The sequence below is a fragment of the Portunus trituberculatus genome, chromosome 21 (genome assembly GCF_017591435.1).
Source record: "Portunus trituberculatus isolate SZX2019 chromosome 21, ASM1759143v1, whole genome shotgun sequence".
Lineage (NCBI taxonomy): Eukaryota > Metazoa > Arthropoda > Malacostraca > Decapoda > Portunidae > Portunus > Portunus trituberculatus.
Window position 1 is genome coordinate 1266794 of NC_059275.1, and position 19405 is coordinate 1286198.

A 19405-nucleotide genomic window follows, 5' to 3' on the forward strand; every position below is an offset into this window, starting at 1 on the left:
CCAAGACTAGTTGTTAGCTTGTTTTCAATTGGCTTGGATGAATTTGTTACTGGCTTATCTTAGTAAAGCAAAACAAAATGAAAACCAAACAATAAAAGAAATTAAAACAAGTAATCCTTTGTAATAATCTATAATTTTGCCTTTATTTTTTTTACCACTAAACTACTTAGCCACATGGCACAGTTATAATTGCTTGTAACGATAGTGATAGAACCAGTTCTTAAAAGTTTGAATCCAACCATTGTTATGTAAACCCTTTACAATTTAACAATACATTACAAGCAAGACTAGGAGTAACTAATTATTAGTAATTAAATTACTTCCAGATTACCTTGACTTAATACAAAATCTAGTTATGTAAAAACAACAAGAATTTAAATATATACTTGCTATTCACCAGATTCTATTAGTGCCAAAGTTCAGCATTCTACAAGGTCACATTTTTTTTTTTTTTATTATTATAACAAAAGGAATATACCCTGTGCTTTATCCTGACAAGGGGAATATATACAATTCAACCATTTTGTTATTCATTGATTTTATTTCTGTAGTAGTACTCACATACAGGTTGATTGTGTTAATTAGTTGTCCTGAAAATTTGATCTCTTGTCTGCAATGGTTCAGGTGTTCTAGACTAGACACCTGAACAGCACACTACACTTAGCTTGTAGGTTTTGACTATACTTTTTTTTTCAAATTGATGTTCCTCATACAAGTTGTCTTGAACTGTTGATAAAGAAAAAAGCCTTCAGTTAGTTGAAAATATCAAATACATGAGACATATGATTATCAGAATTGCTTAAAATAATTCTCAAGAAGAATAATAAACATAAAAATTTGAAAGACCACTCTAAACACTAGCTCTGGGTTCACCTCCCTATGGAGTATTAGCTCACAGCGGGGGTGTCATGGTTGCAAAGGCACTAATTGTTGCCCAGTGTGCACCTGTGATCTAATATCTGACAAAAGAAACAAACTGCAATATATAAAAAATTTGATAAATTCTCTTTGTTCAAAGTGAAGTCGAAGCAATAAGTTATTCTGCTGGTTAAGATCTGAAAAGAAAAAGAGATTTACAAGTTATTTGCTAGTGAAAATAATTGAGAAACCATTAATATAATAGATCCAAGGCACTAACTTAAACAAAAATCTTGTAAATTGGTAGGAAAGAAAACTAATATTTTTCTATTTGTTTTAAAAAATAAATAGACATTGGTATTTGACAGACATGCTTGGAAGTTAAGATATACATATATAATATTAAGGTAGGAGAGAGAGAGAGAGAGAGAGAGAGAGAGAGAGAGAGAGAGAGAGAGAGAGAGAGAGAGAGAGAGAGAGAGAGAGAGAGAGAGAGAGAGAGAGAGAGCAATACTTAGAAATATGGTATTTCCTGCTGACATGCAGTGCAAACAAAAATGTCAGCAGGAAATTCCACACAGATAGAATGACACAAGGCATTACACAACATAGACTGAATGAAAATACCATCTTCGTACCTGGCCTTCTACACTGTGAACACACAACAAGAATATGACATTTACTACTGGAAGGTGTAACCACAGAAGGAAAACTGGAAAAGGTTCCAATTTCCCCTTCTGAAAGCAGGTTCCAAGGTGGCTTCTCATTTCTTTCTGGACAAAATTTTGATTTGCAGATGGGATGCTAAAACAAAGACTGGTAGCAAAAACAATAGCAAACAAACTGCAATCTGAATGTCCCTCCTGCTGCTGAACATCTACAATTTCTACTTTAATTTGTGAGCTACAGTTTAGGAGAGCAGCCAAATGATAACCAAATTTGACTGAGATTTCCAAACTGCTGTTTAAGTTGTCATAAACTTTGACAGTGTTATCTTTGCAATGGTTACTTACAGTAAGCCAGTAATTGCCATGTACATATAAAATATGAACAAAGGAGCTACTGAGACTTCTGACATGTACACATTTTTTACTTGCAAAGACAACAATAGATTGGAAACCTGAAACATTTAAGAAACTGCTCCCGAAGAAATGTTGTGCATGGTCTATGTGACAGTCACTTGGCCACCTCCCTTCCATGGAGATCTCCCTCACTGCTCTGCTTGCACTGTCATGGGGAGTGGCCAGGGGGACCTCTCATTGCTGGAAAGGAACCAGGCAAAATTCATGTTGGTGGTGTCCCTCCAAGGTGTTCATCTCTATAGGTATCATTAGGAAGGATGAATGATGTGTTAGGCTGTGTACTTTATTTTACCATGTCCCTCAAATTCATAAAGTTTTGCAGATGCACTGCAATATGAATCCCTCTGTGCATTATATGACAGTAACCTTACCACAATCAAAAGAAAAAAGTATTGTCAGTCTTGAAAACATACACACAGTATGTGAATACAGGCTATTTTGTGTGGTTCTCGCCAAACTTTTTCTTTTGGGACCGATGAAAAAGTTTGGCAAAAAACACACAAAATAGCCTGTATTTACATACTGATTACACTTAGAAATTCAATAAACGAGTGAGTACAAATGGTTTTCTGCCCACAAGCAACTCTTCCTCTTTACAATGCAAAAAAATCAGAAATTTCTAGATGTCATGGTTACCGAAATATCACAGGTTGAATGAGGTAGTATCATCGGTTTATGTGGCCTTGCGTCCTATCAGGTTCAGCAGCCTTGGCTAGAGCGAGAGAAAACGGGCCCCTTGTATCCTCTCCCCCCCTCTCTCTCTTTCCTGCTGTCGCCCATTGCGGGGTATCAATTGAAACCCCAATAATGACATCTAGCAGCTATATGGCCTTTGTTGCCTAGCAGCAGGACAAATTACTTCATCGGAGGGGGGCTCCCTTGTGATGACTTAATTTGAGGATTATTTAATCCTTTTTAATCCTCCTGTCGCCTGTTCTGATACCACTCTCATTCAAAAGTTGTCTCCCCGTAACATGGTGAGAAACCTGAGGTATAGAAGTAAGGCTTGCGGGAGAGGTGGCGGAATCAGACACAATGAAATCACTCACTACCACCCTCCATCGTTGGTGACACAGTGACGTAGAGCATATGTTTACTCCTGCCCACAAGCAACTCTTCCTCTTTGCAATGCAAAAAACCTGAAGTCTCTAGATGTCATGGTTACCAAAATATCACAGGTTGAATGAGGTAGTAGCATCGGTTTACGTGGCCTTGCGTCTGATCGGGTTCAGCAGCATTGGCTAGAGCCCCTTGTATCCTCTCTCTCTCTCTCCTGTTCTGATACCACTCTCGTTCAAAAGTTGTCTCCCCGTAACAAGGCGAGAGACCCAAGGTATGGAAGTAAGGCGTGCGGGAGAGGTGGCCAAATCAGACAAAATGAAATCCCTGTTGATCGCTCATACCATTTATACAGTGACGTAGAGCATATGTTTACTCCTGATGAGTGTTGCCAGTTCACAAGCAAAGAAAACGGGAAGAAAATAACCAAAATATAGCTGTAAAAAGCCTAAACGTCTATCGATGTGCCCCGTACCTTGCGTGATGAACGTCTATCGATGTATCACGAGTTTTGCGGGTTAAGTTGTTATTTTGAGCAGTATAGTTAATTTGTATCATGCACACAATAAACATTGTATTTATCTTATATTAAATCTATATTTGGTTGGTATTTAAAGCATGTTATTTTTTTTTAGAAGGTGTCAAATTCATATCACAAGAACAAATTAATTGTATTTCCATTAATTTCTATGGGAAAAATTTATTTCATATACGATTTCTTTTTATATACAATGATCGTCACAGAATGAATCAAAATTGTATGTCGAGGTACCACTATAATAGGAAACCTCAGGTGTCAGGCCAAAGTACCCGAACGTCTCACCAAAAGTCAGCTGTCAGTGAGAACTGAGCTGAGGTGGCTCAGGAAGTGTGACATGGATGACGTCACAACAATAATCAGTCTCTTCCCGCGTTTCCCATTGAACACAAGTGAAATTCTTACATGTGTTTTTTCTGGATATTATCATGACGCACAGTTACACACCCATAATGGCCCCATAACGTTCTGCAGACACTGCTGGAGTTGACAAGGCAAAGCAAAAGAGTAGTAGTCTGCCCATTCAGCGGAAGATGAGTAAGGGCTGAAATCCCTACTGTCCCTTAGCCCCAAGAGGGACATCATCTGATAGAATACATGGCGAGTGAAAGGTAAACAAAAAAAATTTCTGTTTATTTCTTTTGTGCAGTACTTTATATATATATATATATATATATATATATATATATATATATATATATATATATATATATATATATATATATATAACTATTATTATATAATTATATATATAACTATATTATATATATATAACTATCATTAATTTCTGTAGGGGTGACTTTTGAAGTGCTGGAACACATTCCCTATTATTACATGTTATAATGAGTTCAGTATACGAAAATTTCAATTTGCGGTAAGGTTTTCAGGAACGCATATGTACCATGTGATGAGGACTTACTGTTCCAATATTTAAAGGAGGAAAAGCAACTGAACCACTAAACTACAAACCAGTGTCACTTACAAGTGTCATAGGGAAGTTATGTGAAATAATTATCAAAGAAAAATGGGTTAAATGTCTAGAAGAGGAGCAAGTCATATCGAACAGACAATTTGGGTTCAGGACAGGGCGGTCAAATGTATCAAACTTATTAAGCTTCTACTCGAGTTATTGCAGGACTTGAAAACAGAGATAGATGGGTAGACACAGTATACCTGGATATCAAAAAGGCTATTGACAAAGTCCCTCACGGAAGACTTTCTTGGAAACTAGAGAACATAGGAGGACTACGAGGAACATTGCTCGAATGGACGAGAGATTATTTGAAGGATAGAGAAATGAGAACAGTGATCAGAGATACATACTCATCTTGGGGTAAAGCAACTAGCGAAGTGCCACAAGGGTCAGTGTTAGCCTCCATTATGTTTCAGGTTATGTGAACGACATTCACATTGGGATAAACAGTTATATAAATTTATTTGCTGATGATGCAAAGCTGCTAAGAGTTATCAAAACCTGCTGTTGCAGGAAGATTTAAACAAGATCTATGAGTGGAGCAGGAAGTGGAAATTGGAGATTATTGCCAAGAAATGTCACATAATGGAACTAGGAAACAGTAAGAGAAGACCAGTATGGAACTATTTGATGGGAGAGGAACAAATAATGAAGACTAAAGAGGAAAAAGATCTTAGAGTGATCATACAAGAAAATCTGAGCCCTGATAAACACATAAGCAAGGTATTTGGACTATCATATAAAATGTTAATTAATATAAGTGATTTTTTATTACATGGATAAAAATATGATGAAAAAAATCATCACAAGCATGATACGCCCAAGGCTGGAATATGCAGCAATGGTATGGTCTCCAAGCTCTAAAAAGGATATAAGAAAAATGGAAAGGATACAGAAGATTGCTACAACGATGGTGCCAGAATTAAAAGACCTCACATATGAAGAACGACTGAAGGAAATGGGACTCCTAACCTTACAAGATAGAAGAGAACGCTGAGACCTAATAACAATGTATAAGGTAGTAAGTGATATTAAAAAGATAGACAAAGAAGACCTGGTGCTGTTGACAGAAGATGGAAGGACAAAGCCATGAAAAGAATATCAGGATGAGAAAGTGTGTGGAGGACGTTGGAAGATACAGTTTTCCACACAGAACGGTGGAAAAATAGAATGCATTGGATAATGAAATCGTTACAGCACATAGTGTGCATAACTTTAAAGAAAAATTAGATAAATAGAGATATGGAGACAGGACACTATGAGCCCCGCTCGAACCCTGTACAATACAACTAGGTAAATACACACACACACTCACACACCTCGTAGCTCAGTGGTTAGAGCGCTGGCTTCACAAGCCAGAGGACCGGGGTTCGATTCCTCGGCCGGGTGGAGATATTTGGGTGTGTCTCCTTTCACATGTAGCCCCTGTTCACCTAGCAGTGAGTAGGTACGGGATGTAAATCGAGGAGTTGTGACCTTGTTGTCAAGGTGTGTGGTGTGTGCCTGGTCTCAGGCCTATCCGAAGATCGGAAATAAAGAGCTCTGAGCTCGTTCCGTAGGGTAACGTCTGGCTGTCTCGTCAGAGACTGCAGCAGATCAAACAGTGAATCACACACTAATTTGGGAAATGATTACAACAGAGACAGGTCTGTTCATGGGGAACTTCAGCTTCAGTAGAAACAGAATAATTAGCGTTGACACAAACATCTTTATTTTCTAACCATTTTCTTCCTTATATATCAGACGTTTCGACATCTCAGTATGTCATCATCAGTGATCTAAAAATAATAAAAATACATTATAATTCTAAAACACACAAAAAAATTATACATAAAATTATAAAAAATTATACATAAAATATAATGGTTAAAAAACTATACAATATGCAGCAGAACAGCGGAAGTCATATTATTTAGCTGTGAAGAATTAGTTTTGATATGTAATGATTCCAGAATTCTGAGATGTGAATTGTTACAACTACCTTTTCTGGACTCGGAAGTAGTTTTTTTCAGTTACTGCCACTTTAACTTCAAAATTAACTCTATTAAGACACTATTGCACAGAGCTTTCTGCCTATCCTCCTCGTATGAACTTTTTAATAAGAAGTCTCATTCTTAAGGTGGTAATTCGATGACTCGATATCAATATCGGTTTTTTGGCTCTCCCATTGCTATTTTTTCACCGAATTCAATAATATTTATACACAAGGTGTACGTTTATGGTGTACGTCTTCAGTGTTAATTTGGTACACAAATGTGGCGTAGTTTTTTTTGCAATAAATATTTTTTCGGCGATAAGAAAATAATTCAAAATACCATTATAAAATCAAAACTAATAACAGTGTGGCAATTTCCTCTTAACCACATATAATATACATAACAACAAATAAATGTTAGCATCGGCATACACATTACCTATGTTATAACAATTTCATTACACGCCAAATTGTTACCTTTTTTTTCATCAAAATTTGAGTTTATAAGCCTGTTGTAAATTTATTTGAGTGAGTTCATGCATTATCATGCTAGCATTTGTTAAGATGAGGTTGTTGATCATTTTGCTGCAAAATTTTTTAAATTGACCAATTACTGAAAAAGTTATTCAACAGTATATGCTGAAAACTGAAAGTCGAGAAAATGCATTTTCTGTGAACATCTTCAAAACCCCCACATAACTCGCTTCCTCACTCGGGGCAACGGTTTCCTAGCAGGTGGGCTTTAAGATAGGAGGTACCCTAAAAAGTATCCCCTTTAGCCCATAAATTCCCGTGAAAAGCCCACATGGTATAAAAAAAAAAAAAAATAACTCACTCCAATATGTACCAAACTCAGATATGTACTTACATAATCCCTTGACAACTGCTTGGAGGCTGGTAGTGGCTGTTTAGATAGTTTCAGGCCATGTTACATCATGGTCTTACATGTGGCATTGTCACAATTTGGGAACCCAACACGTGTAAAATACGATCAACAGGTAGGCTGCACACACGCGCGCACTCCCTAAGGCTGTATCGATTGGTACTGAGGGAGTAGCGTCTTCCTCACCCTCACTGCCTGATACTAAACTATCGTACATCACGCAAAAATAAATAAAACAGCTCAAAAAAAAAAATAAATACAAGCAAAACAAAGACTAGAAGAAAAAGGGGCGTATGCACGCTTGGGTATTGAAAGGGCCGGCCCTTTAAACCCGCCAATACCAGGTAAGCAGTGTGTTATGTGCCTGGCAACTTCGGCCATGGCTTCTCTCCAGAGATGAACCCAAGTACCAAGTTTCCAATTTTTCAATTTTTTTGACCAAATTAACGAATTTCCACCTTAAGAAAAATTTTCTCAGATAACGGATTTACTACTGAATTGTTCAATAAAATTACTCGTAAATTCCCAAATAATCAATATCAACCAAAATTACTTGTCCCCACAGTCAACAAGGAAACTATATATGTAAAACTCCCTTATCTAGGTCCAGTCACTTCAAAAATACAGTCATCTCTCTCGGATAACTTCAAGAATTTCTATCCCCAAATTGATTTTAGGTTCATTCCAGTTAATAATTTTAGAATTGGTTCATTTTTTAACTTCAAGGACTGCTTGCCGACTGAATAGCGCTCGTCCATTATTTATAAGTTCTTACGTCCCAGTTGCCAAACTGGGTATATTGGAAGCACAATTCGAGCTTTCAAGATTCGTGTAGATGAGCACAAGGGGCAGTCGAGCAGAACGGGCCATAGAAGCCACAACTCCTCACATTCAGCTGCGAGAGATCACTCTGAGGTTTGAGATGTCCCCCTTAAAACTGAACACTTTAAAATAATAGACAGTTGTAACAATTCACATCTCAGAATTCTGGAATCATTACATATCAAAACTAATTCTTCACAGCTAAATAATATGACTTCAGTTATTCTGCTGCATATTGTATAATTTCTTTAACCATTATATTTTATGTATAATTTTTTATAATTTTATGTATAATTTTTTTGTGTGTTTTAGAATTCTAATGTACCTTTATCATTTTTAGACCACTGATGGTGACATGCTGAAATGTCGAAACGTCTGATATATGAGAAAGAAAATGGTTAGAAAATTAATATGTTTTTGTCAATGCTAGTTCTTCTGTTTCTACTAAATAATAAATGAAGGGAAAATTCCACTAGAATGAGAGAGAGCCAATGTAATACCGATATTTAAATGAGGAAAGGCAACTGAACCACTAAACTACAGACCAGTGTCACTTACAAGTGTTTTGGGGAAGTTGTGTGAAATAATTACCAAAGAAAAATGGGTTAAACATCTGGAAGAGGAACAAGTCATATCGAACAGACAATTTGGGTTCAGGACAGGGCATGTGTGTCAAACTTATTAAGCTTCTACTGAAGAGTAATAGAAGGACTTGAAAACAGAGACGGATGGGTGGACACAGTATACCTGGATATAAAAAAGGCTTTTGATAAAGTCCCTCAAGGAAGATTACTTTGGAAACTAGAGAACATATGAGGACTGCAAGGAACTTTCTGAGAATGGATGAGGCATTATTTCAAGGACAGGGAGATGAGAACTGTGACCAGAGATACATACTCATCATAGGGTAAAGTAACAAGAGGAATGCCACAAAGGTCAGTGTTAGCTCCATTATGTTCCAGATAAATGTAAACGGCATTCACAATGGGTTAAACGGTGACATTAATTCATTTGCTGATGAACTGCAGGTTGTCTATGATGGCATGCTGGACCCCCCAAACCTCCACCGCCACCCTCATAGCCTGCGGGAAAGAGAGCGAGTGATTTGGTGTGTCTGGTTACGCTAGGTTAGGTTAGGTTGGAAATGAGGCTTAAATTCTTAAAATAAACTGGAAAAAACGTAATGAAATGAAAGAAAAATTAAGGGAAACAAAAAAAAACATCAAGATGCAGGAATAATGAATGATAAACAAACATTAAAAAAACATTAATACACACGTATAATGTAGAATAACCAGAAAACATTAAAAACTTAAAACCGCAAGGTACAAATCTGTGGGAGAGAGAGAAAAGGAGTGGTTATGGGGGTGTTGGATTAGGTTAGGTTGCAAATGAGTGTTTTTAAGTGTTTTGGGGCATTTTGGGATGTTTTGAGTGTTTTCTGTGCTGTTTTTGGTGTGCTTAGTGTGTGCTTTGGGGTGTTTTGGTGTGTTTGAACATGCGGTTCAGAGACACATCTAAATATCACCCAAACATATTCAAACACCACCAAACACACACCCAAACCCCATCGGTTTTTAAGGGATGTTTGATGATCTATTGACAGATTGACATGATATCTATCAAATCAAAAGCAAAAACACTCTTACAAACAAATTTCCTCATAACTGTGGACTTTGAAAAACAGTGGTCACCTAAGTTGTATTTCTAAAAGACTCTTGCTTCAATTACACAGTTAATGAAAGACAACAGTAACATTTCAATCACCCCAAAATCCAACCCAAAAAAATATGCCTGTCATGCACTTTATAAATCAGAATCAGAATATACACCAATAACACCCCTACACCACAAAACACACCCACACCATTTGAAAATGCTCAAAATCCCAAGATCCCAGAGGGCCTTGTACTGAATGTGGGCATAAAACTTAACCCACATCCAAGAAGAGGGTGGTTATGCTATGTGAAGAGGGCAGAAGCAACATCTCATAAAATAAAGACTTGCATGCATAACTGCTTCTCACAAAATGGGGCTCGTCTCTTCAATGTTGAGCCAGACACCATCAGGGGCCTAACAGGGGTCACACCTGACCTCTTCAAGAAAAGGTTTGACAGATGGTTGTCTACAATACCAGACAAGCCCCAAATACCAAGATACTCCAGCTCAACCAGCAACTCATTCATCACATGGAGGGTTCACAGCAAGGGTGAACTGCTTGGCCACAGCGGAGACTCACCTCAGCTGCATCCATGATAGGATGAAATTATACAAAAGTAGTAAATTAACCCAAAACACACTCAAAATTCTATGCAACACTTCAAAATATTAATAAATAAAACCATAATTCAACTAGAAACACCCAGCATACACCAAAATCACTCCCAAGACACTCCACACACATGCAGACCACTTAACCCTTAAAGTACCGGGCATTGATTTACTTTCTGTCTGTTACAGCGGGGAAAAATTACACCTGTCAAAAATGTTAAAAATATTTTTTTCTTATAAAAGCATATTTCTTTGTGTTATTCTGAGTACAACAATGTAGTTTTCAACATGTTATCACCTCTCACACCAACGTTATTGCAAAGCAAAAAATTCATGGCAGAAATACCCCCCAAGCTCAGATAACACCGCTCTCTCTCTCTCTCTCTCTCTCTCTCTCTCTCTCTCCATTTGGGCATATGAATTTGATGTAAAAGCAGGAACTTTTGCACTTACATGTCATGATAAACCGAACTCGAATGAAATAATGTTCAAAACAGAAAAATAAAAATAAACCGCATATTACAAATACGTATTGTGGATTTGTATAATAATTGTAATGTGGCAACTCTTATTAGCAATGGGACTGACGTGACTTGGCTGACAAGCACAGTCCTGTAGAGGCTACCATGGGTGACACACACCAGCGTATTGCTCATGGGGAGTACGTGAGGAGGTTTATGAACGTCGCTGTAAGGGTTGGTCTCTGTCTCCCAGATCACTATGAGAATCACTACTGGAGTCTTCACTTTCTTCTGTCTCAATAAAAAACAATCACTGTCTTCATTTTCACCACTGTCCTCAATGTCATTACCAAGTAACACTGACATAACATCACTTGGAGTACCGTTTCCTCCCTCCGGGTGACGGGAATTGCCAGATGTCGCCTCGAAATGTGAAAAGATGAGCTATTGTGAGGGAACATATGTCTCAAGGCTCAAGGAGGCGAGCGAGAAAAGATGCCAGAGACTTCCACTTGCCCCAGGAGCAAAACACACTGAATAACATAACATAACATAAATAATATGATAACAAAGGGCCACCAGGGCCCATCTAGGTTATCCTGTATCAGTCGCACAGCGACCTCATCATCAGTACTTAAAGATACACTTACAAGTACACAATACATTATATACTAATTCTAAATATTTGGCCCATTAACAGGGCTAAGTCCTGCAGCGAAATCCTCTACAATTTGTGGTTCCCATACATGGGGATCATGTCTTGTTTAACTATAGTAAATTTCTTATAAAAACTATCATGCAGTGCTATACATAATTATAAATCTAATAAATTTAAGTGCTTATCTAATCTGTTTTTAAACATTGTCAAACTAGTGCTATTTACAACTGTCTCTGGCAATGCATTCCAGAAGTCTACCACCCTAAGACTAAAGAAATATTTTCTTATATTTAACCTGCAGCCTTGCTTTCTAATCTTCCTGCCATGATTTCTAGTCCTATTTCCCTCCTCTAAGGTAAAGAAAGATCTCACATCTATGTAGTTTGTATCTGAGAACATTCTAAATAACTCTATCAAATCCCCTCTTATACATCTCCTCTCAAATGAAAACATGTTTAATTCCTTTAATCTATCTCTATACTCCAGGCGCTTTAATGCTGGTATCATCCTAGTTGCTCTTCTCTGAACTGCTTCTAACATGTTGATATCCTGCCTATAGTGGGGTGACCAGGCCTGTATGCAATACTCTAAATGGGGCCTAACATAGGAATTATATAAGCTACGCACCACTTCCTTACTTTTATAACTAACATTTCTATTTATAAAACCCAGGATCCTATTTGCCCTATTTCTTGCTTCTAAACATTGCTTTGAAAATTTCATAGTCCTGTCTATCACTACTCCTAAATCCTTTCCTTCCTCTACTGCCTCTAGCCAACATCCCTCCATCTCATAGCTAAAGTTTGTGTTGTCTTTACCTAAATGCATAACCTGACACTTTTAGAATTAAACTCCATCTGCCACCTGTCTGCCCATGCTATCAGCCTGTCCAGGTCTCGTTGTATTCTGTAATTGTCCTTTTCACCCTGTACTGCACATGCTATCTTAGTATCATCTGCAAACTTTGATACTTTGCTACTAATTCCTATATCTAAATCGTTAATGTACACCAAGAAAAGAAGAGGTCCTAGCACTGATCCTTGGGGTACCCCACTAACCACTTCCTTCCACTCAGACATTGCCCCATTTAATACTACTCTCTGTTTCCTATCAGAAAGCCATTCACTAATCCAATCAACTAACCTACCCCTATCCCATGTAGTCTCAATTTGTACACTAGCCTCCTATGCGGTACCTTATCAAACGCCTTGCTAAAATCTAGATATATAACATCTATGCTATTTCCATCATCTAACTCCTTGGTAATATATTCTAAGATATCGAGCAAATTTGTAAGACAGGACCTCCCTGATCTAAAGCCATGTTGGGTATCTCTAATTAATCTATTCTCATTTAAATGCTCCCAAATACTACCCTTAATGATTTTCTCTAGTATCTTACATACTATACTAGTTAAACTGATCGGTCTATAATTATTCGCATCATCCTTCCTACCTTTTTTAAATATTGGAGTAACATTAGCTAACTTCCAGTCCTGAGGTATCTCAGCAAACCTAAGTGATCTTTCAAAGATTAACTTAAGTGCTTCAGAAATACTGTCTACACACTCCCTAAGTACTCTGGCATGTAGCTCATCAGGACCACTAGCTTTCCTATCGTCTAGTTCAAGAATAAATTTCCTAATAATTCCCGGTTTTATATCAATATTTTCTAAAGCTCTTAAACTACTCGTCACACTGTTTGTAACAGGATTTCCTATTCTTTCCCTAGTAAATACTGAAGAAAATTGTTCATTCAATAATTCTACTATGTCTTCATTTTGATCCACTACTACACCATCTTTTCTGAGTGGTCCAATCCTATCCTTATTTCTTTTATCACTGACCTTGTAATAACTATATAATTTTTGGGATCTTTACTCCCAGCTCTAGCTAGTTTTATCTCTGCCTGCCTTTTACTTTTTTATAACCTTACTCAAATCATCTCTGACCTGTCTGTACCTAATCAAATCTACATCTTCCCACTTTTCTGCAACTCTCTGTATGCCCTCTTCTCTCTGATCTGGCTACCTATCTCATGAGTCCACCATAATGGCTTCCTGTTTCTCTGCCTTATATCTTTGTAAGGGATACACTGCATCACTATACCCTTTACTACAACCTTAAAAATATCCCACATCTCCTGTGCAGTTTTATTTCCAAAACTATCTTCCCAGTTTACCTCTCCTAATAACTGACGTAACCTACCATAATTGCCTTTCTGATAGTTTGGGACTCTAGTCTTATTCACTATATTATCCCTACTGGAATTAATGATAAATCTAATTATATGATGGTCACTGTTTACTAAAGTCTCTCCTACCTCAACTTCCTTTAAACAATGCTCAATATTTGTTAGTACTATGTCTAAAACCTTCCTCCCCCTAGTAGGTTTATCTACCATCTGCACTAAATAGTTATCCTGAAAACTTTCCATAAACTTATTTTCACTAGCATCTCCTACCATCCTCTCCCAGTTTACTGACTTAAGATTAAAATCCCCTAAGATAATTGTCTGATTAATACACCCCTATTTATCTCATCTACCATAAGGTTGTCTACATCTGCTGACTGGTTAGGTGGTCTATAAAAAGCTCCTACTCTAATAACCTTACTTTTGTTTACTCTAACATCCAGTCATAAGGACTCTACTCTGTTATCTACCATAATACCATTAACCTGACTGGAAATGAAGGATTTTTTTTACATAAATAACTACTCCTCCACCTATCCTACCAATTCTCTGGTGTAAATACATAATGTATCCATCTACTTCATATTCTTTTCTATTTTCCCTAAACTTTTCCTCATTTACCCATGCCTCTGTGACACATACAACATCTAAGTCCTCCTCAACTATATAACTAGATAACTCGTCCTTCTTGTTCCTAAGACTCCTGGCATTTACATAAAAACATTTAAGTCCTGCTACCTTCCTAGATGCTGTCTCCTTATTTGGAATCCTAATCTTATTCTCTCCTATTTGCACCTGGAAATCTTTCTTAATCTTTTCACTATCTCTGTTTATCCTATCTAATTCATGTCTAGCATCTTTCTTCTGGAATGCATTTGCTACCTCACCCCCTACACTCCATCCCAACTCCCCCCTCCAGACATCCACCATACAACACCTCAAAATTACCCTAACCACAATCAGAATACACCTATACATTCAAACACCCCTATACACCACACTCAAGATATGTAAAATATACCTAAAAATATCTAACACACACTGAAAACACATAAAATACACCCAAAACACCCTGCAACACTACCTATCACCCTAAGAATACTTCAGATATATCCCAAAAACACAAAAAATGCATTATAAAGAACGGTATGATTAAAAGCGGGACTTATTGTGGCTTGGCTCCTCCTCTTCTTACGCTTCCATTTTTCCTTTCTTCTTCGTCCTCCTCCTTTTCTCTTTCTTCTACTGCTTCCATCTACACGCCTGAACCTACAAACACATCAAAACACTTAGAAAACACGAGATATTATGCAAAATATTGAGGAAGTGAAGGGAGAGTAGTTATTGTGGCTTACCTGCTCCTCCACCTATTAACATAACATAACATAAATAATAGGATAACAAAGGGCCACCAGGGCCCATCTAGGTTATCCTGTATCAGTCGCACAGCGACCTCGTCATCAGTACTTTCTTCCCTTTTTCCTTCCTTCCTCCTCATCCTCCTTCCTTCTTCTTTCTACTACTACTATCTGCACACCTGAGCTAAGAAAGACGCGAAAACACAAAGAAATCACTAGATATTAGGCAAAATATTGACGAACTGGGCGATAGGGAGGGAAGGACGCCAGCTCGGGGCTATGATGAGTCACCACCTTGCTGTGACGTCATCTAGAGCGCGGGAACAGCGGTGCCTGGGCTAAATTACGTAAATAATTTAAAAAATTACTTATAGAAAAAACGAAGCCAAGGCCGAATGCTTGCTATTTTATGACTTGATAGATACTTTAACATATATCCAAAACATCGACATCTCTTCCTTAACTAGTTTTAAAGAACTTTCTAAATTAAGTATATAAAAAGTGTATAAACATTTCCACTTATGACGCTGCCAAAACGTCCAACCATTTCGACTTTATATTTCTTTCGAAAAATATTAGACAATATAAACTTTCTTCTCAGGCATCCAACACTGACCTAAAACCAGAAGTGAACGAGTGAAAGAGCATTTATGTAAAACAAAAGTATTAAACTCTAAACTTATTAAAAACTCTTGTAAAGTCCAGCCATTTTCACTTGGTAAGTATTTCAATACACTCTACAAAGTCTGAGGTTTCTTTTAAGGCATTCTAAAACGAATTTGACAGTGAAGCAGAAACGTAAACATATAAAATAGAAAAAATAAAACTTGCTTTAAACGGGGCAAAACACTATTTTAAAGTCCACATATTTCACTCAATGGATTGATATCAGGCTTAAAAGAGCACAGGCGATTCTTTGATACCATAAACGCCCCGTTATAGATTGAAATAAAAAAGTTCAAAACGGGAGATGGAAAAATTTGACGGTTATGGTAGCTCATATTTTAGCTATAACATAACTCTAAAATTTACCGAACAGAGGCACGAAACGCACTTCAAACACAACGAAATATTTATAGAAACCATAAAAGCACATCATGGAAGCGTAATATTATTTTTAAAGAATATATGAAAAAAAGTATTGGAGATCTTTCTTTACCTTAGAGGAGGGAAATAGGACTAGAAATCATGGCAGGAAGATTAGAAAGCAAGGCTGCAGGTTAGATATAAGAAAATATTTCTTTAGTTATAGGATGGTAGACTTCTGGAATGCATTGCCAGAGAGGGTTGTAAATAGCACTAATTTGACAATGTTTAAAAACAGATTAGATAAGCACTTAAATTTATTAGATTTATAATTATGTATAGCACTGCATGATAGTTTTTATAAGAAATTTACTATAGTTAAACAAGACATGATCCCCATGTATGGGGACCACAAATTGTAGAGGATTTCGCTGCAGGAATTAGCCCTGTTAATGGGCCAAATATTTAGAATTAGTATATAATGTATTGTGTACTTGTAATTGTATCTTTAAGTACTTATGACGAGGTCACTCTGCGACTGATACAGGATAACCTAGATGGGCCCTGGTGGCCCTTTGTTATCCTATTATTTATGTTATGTTATGTTATGTTAACCAGCAGGCTGTCACTGGGGGTACAGGGATGGTGCTCGGGAGGCGGGGCGGGGGCCAGGGAGGAGGCAACATACGGGAACACTGCAGCGGATTCCATAATCCTTATGTTGCCTTTATTATCTCACCACAACAAAATTAAGCCACATCAGGAATATTTGACCATAGATATGCAATGGTAGACTAGTGGCTGAATTCTGACACGTTTGGTTTACGGTGAATGAATGCAGCAAATAAATAGCTGGTAATACTGACAATTGCTCGTTATACCCATCACCTTTTCAATATTCGGGCACTGTTTTCACTCTCATAAAGGACACCTATAGTCAAACCACGCTCTGGAGTCACTTTGGATGTGGACGCTGCGGTAAATCCCCGGCTCGCCACTATGCCAAATCAGCCCCAACACACATCACTTTGTGTCATTCGTCACCTATTTACTTATTATTCTTATGTTTTATTTCCCATTAAATACTTTTTAGATTCAATAAGGGTTTGTAGTGTTATGAATGCACTGTAGTTTTGTAATATAGATAATAACAATTAGTATACATACATAAATAGCACGACATGTGGCAACGCTATTTTGCAGGATTGTCAGGTAGGTCTGGGAAGGCAGGCAGGTCAGGGGTTGGGGATTAAGGTGGGTCAGGGTCATTCATTCATCACCTGGCCACCCACCCAGCAAGATGGAAGGAAGCGTCACGAATCGTGGTGGACCAATACACAGCCGAGAGAAGGAACTTATATACAATGTATATAACTACTTCCTAGAACCTTGACTTATACCTCAGTGGTGGTGTGGAAAATAAGTCGAAAGCAGAATAGGTATGTTATATTATTTAGAAAGTATTTTGGGAGTTTTCTTTACCCTTTTCTACAAAATCATGCAGAAAGAGAGAGAGAGAGAGAGAGAGAGAGAGAGAGAGAGAGAGAGAGAGAGAGAGAGAGAGAGAGGTGGTTGGGTGGTGTAGGCTTAAAAGGGTCAAGCGATCTCTAATCCTTTTTAATTGCCCTAGTACTGCATTTAGGTAAAGACAACACAAACTTTAACTATGAGATGGAGGGATGTTGGCTAGAGGCAGTAGATGAAGGAAAGGATTTAGGAGTAGTGATAGACAGGACTATGAAATTTTCAAAGCAATGTTTAGAAGCAAGAAATAGGGCAAATAGGATCCTGGGTTTTATAAATAGAAATGTTAGTTATAAAAGTAAGGAAGTGGTGCGTAGCTTATATAATTCCTATGTTAGGCCCCATTTAGAGTATTGCATACAGGCCTGGTCACCCCACTATAGGCAGGATATCAACATGTTAGAAGCAGTTCAGAGAAGAGCAACTAGGATGATACCAGCTTTGAAGCGCCTGGAGTATAGAGATAGATTAAAGGCATTAAACATGTTTTCATTTGAGAGGAGATGTATAAGAGGGATATGATAGAGTTATTTAAAATGTTCTCAGATACAAACTACATAGATGTGAGATCTTTCTTTACCTTAGAGGAGGAAGTAGGACTAGAAATCATGGCAGGAAGATTAGAAAGCAAGGCTGCAGGTTAGATATAAGAAAATATTTCTTTAGTCATAGGTTGGTAGACTTCTGGAATGCATTGCCAGAGACGGTTGTAAATAGCACTAGTTTGACAATGTTTAAAAACAGATTAGATAAGCACTTAAATTTATTAGATTTATAATTATGTATAGCGCTGCATGATAGTTTTATAAGAAATTTACTATAGTTAAACAAGACATGATCCCCATGTATGGGGATTACAGATTGTAGAGGAATTCGATGCAGGACTTAGCCCTGTTAATGGGCCAAATATTTAGAATTAGTATATAATGTATTGTGTACTTGTAAGTGTATCTTTAAGTACTGATGACGAGGTCGCTGTGCGACTGATACAGGATAACCTAGATGGGCCCTGGTGGCCCTTTGTTATCCTATTATTTATGTATGTTATATGTTACTGGGAGAGATTTGGCAACGCTGTAGCTGGGAAGTCCCCTTTTCCGACCCCACCCAAAGTGACTCCAGAGCGTGGTTTCACTATAGAGAAAACCTACAAATAAGAGACTGGCCTTAGAAATACCTTAAATAAATTATCGTCAGGCGCTGTGGAGGGTTGTGGTGAAGGCTTGCACTGCTCTCGTCTCGCCGTTTGGTGCTGTCGGGAATGTCATCACTTCACTTTCTGTGTGTGGGTGTACATGGGCACGTTCTGGATGTGTTGCGGGGTGTTTGAGTGTGTTTATGGGGTCTATAAGCAATACCAAACACCACACGGCCATCACCACTGTCACCACCACTTCTTTCCCTCCCAACACACTAATCCCTTATCAACACCACTTCCACACCTTACACACCTGTTCCTTGGTGCATAAATAATCTCCAACACCTCTGTTACGGCATTGTCACCTCTATAAATGCTGAAAATATAATCTCACAACAGTGAGGTCAACCGCATTTTTTGGCGGTAGATACTAACGCCATGATCAGCTGTGGCTCTCTAAAGAAATTGACTCTCGATCTTCTCCTTTTTCGCATTAAACTCCAATACTACGTCTTTGTATGTGTTAAATTTTGAAAATTGTCAGGGAATTATGTATGGAATATTCAGTGTTATTATGGTTTTAGTT

The 19405-nt window shown here is 37.6% G+C and overlaps 1 long non-coding RNA gene across 1 annotated transcript; it reads right to left on the reverse strand.

Moving 5' to 3' along the window:
* Positions 1-521: 521 nt before the first annotated feature.
* LOC123506854 lies at positions 522-19262 on the reverse strand. The gene is made up of 2 exons (XR_006675539.1): positions 18859-19262; positions 522-726 (listed from the first exon to the last, which is right to left on the reverse strand). It is a non-coding gene; the product is annotated as an uncharacterized LOC123506854 (long non-coding RNA).
* Between the last annotated feature and the right edge of the window lie 143 nt (positions 19263-19405).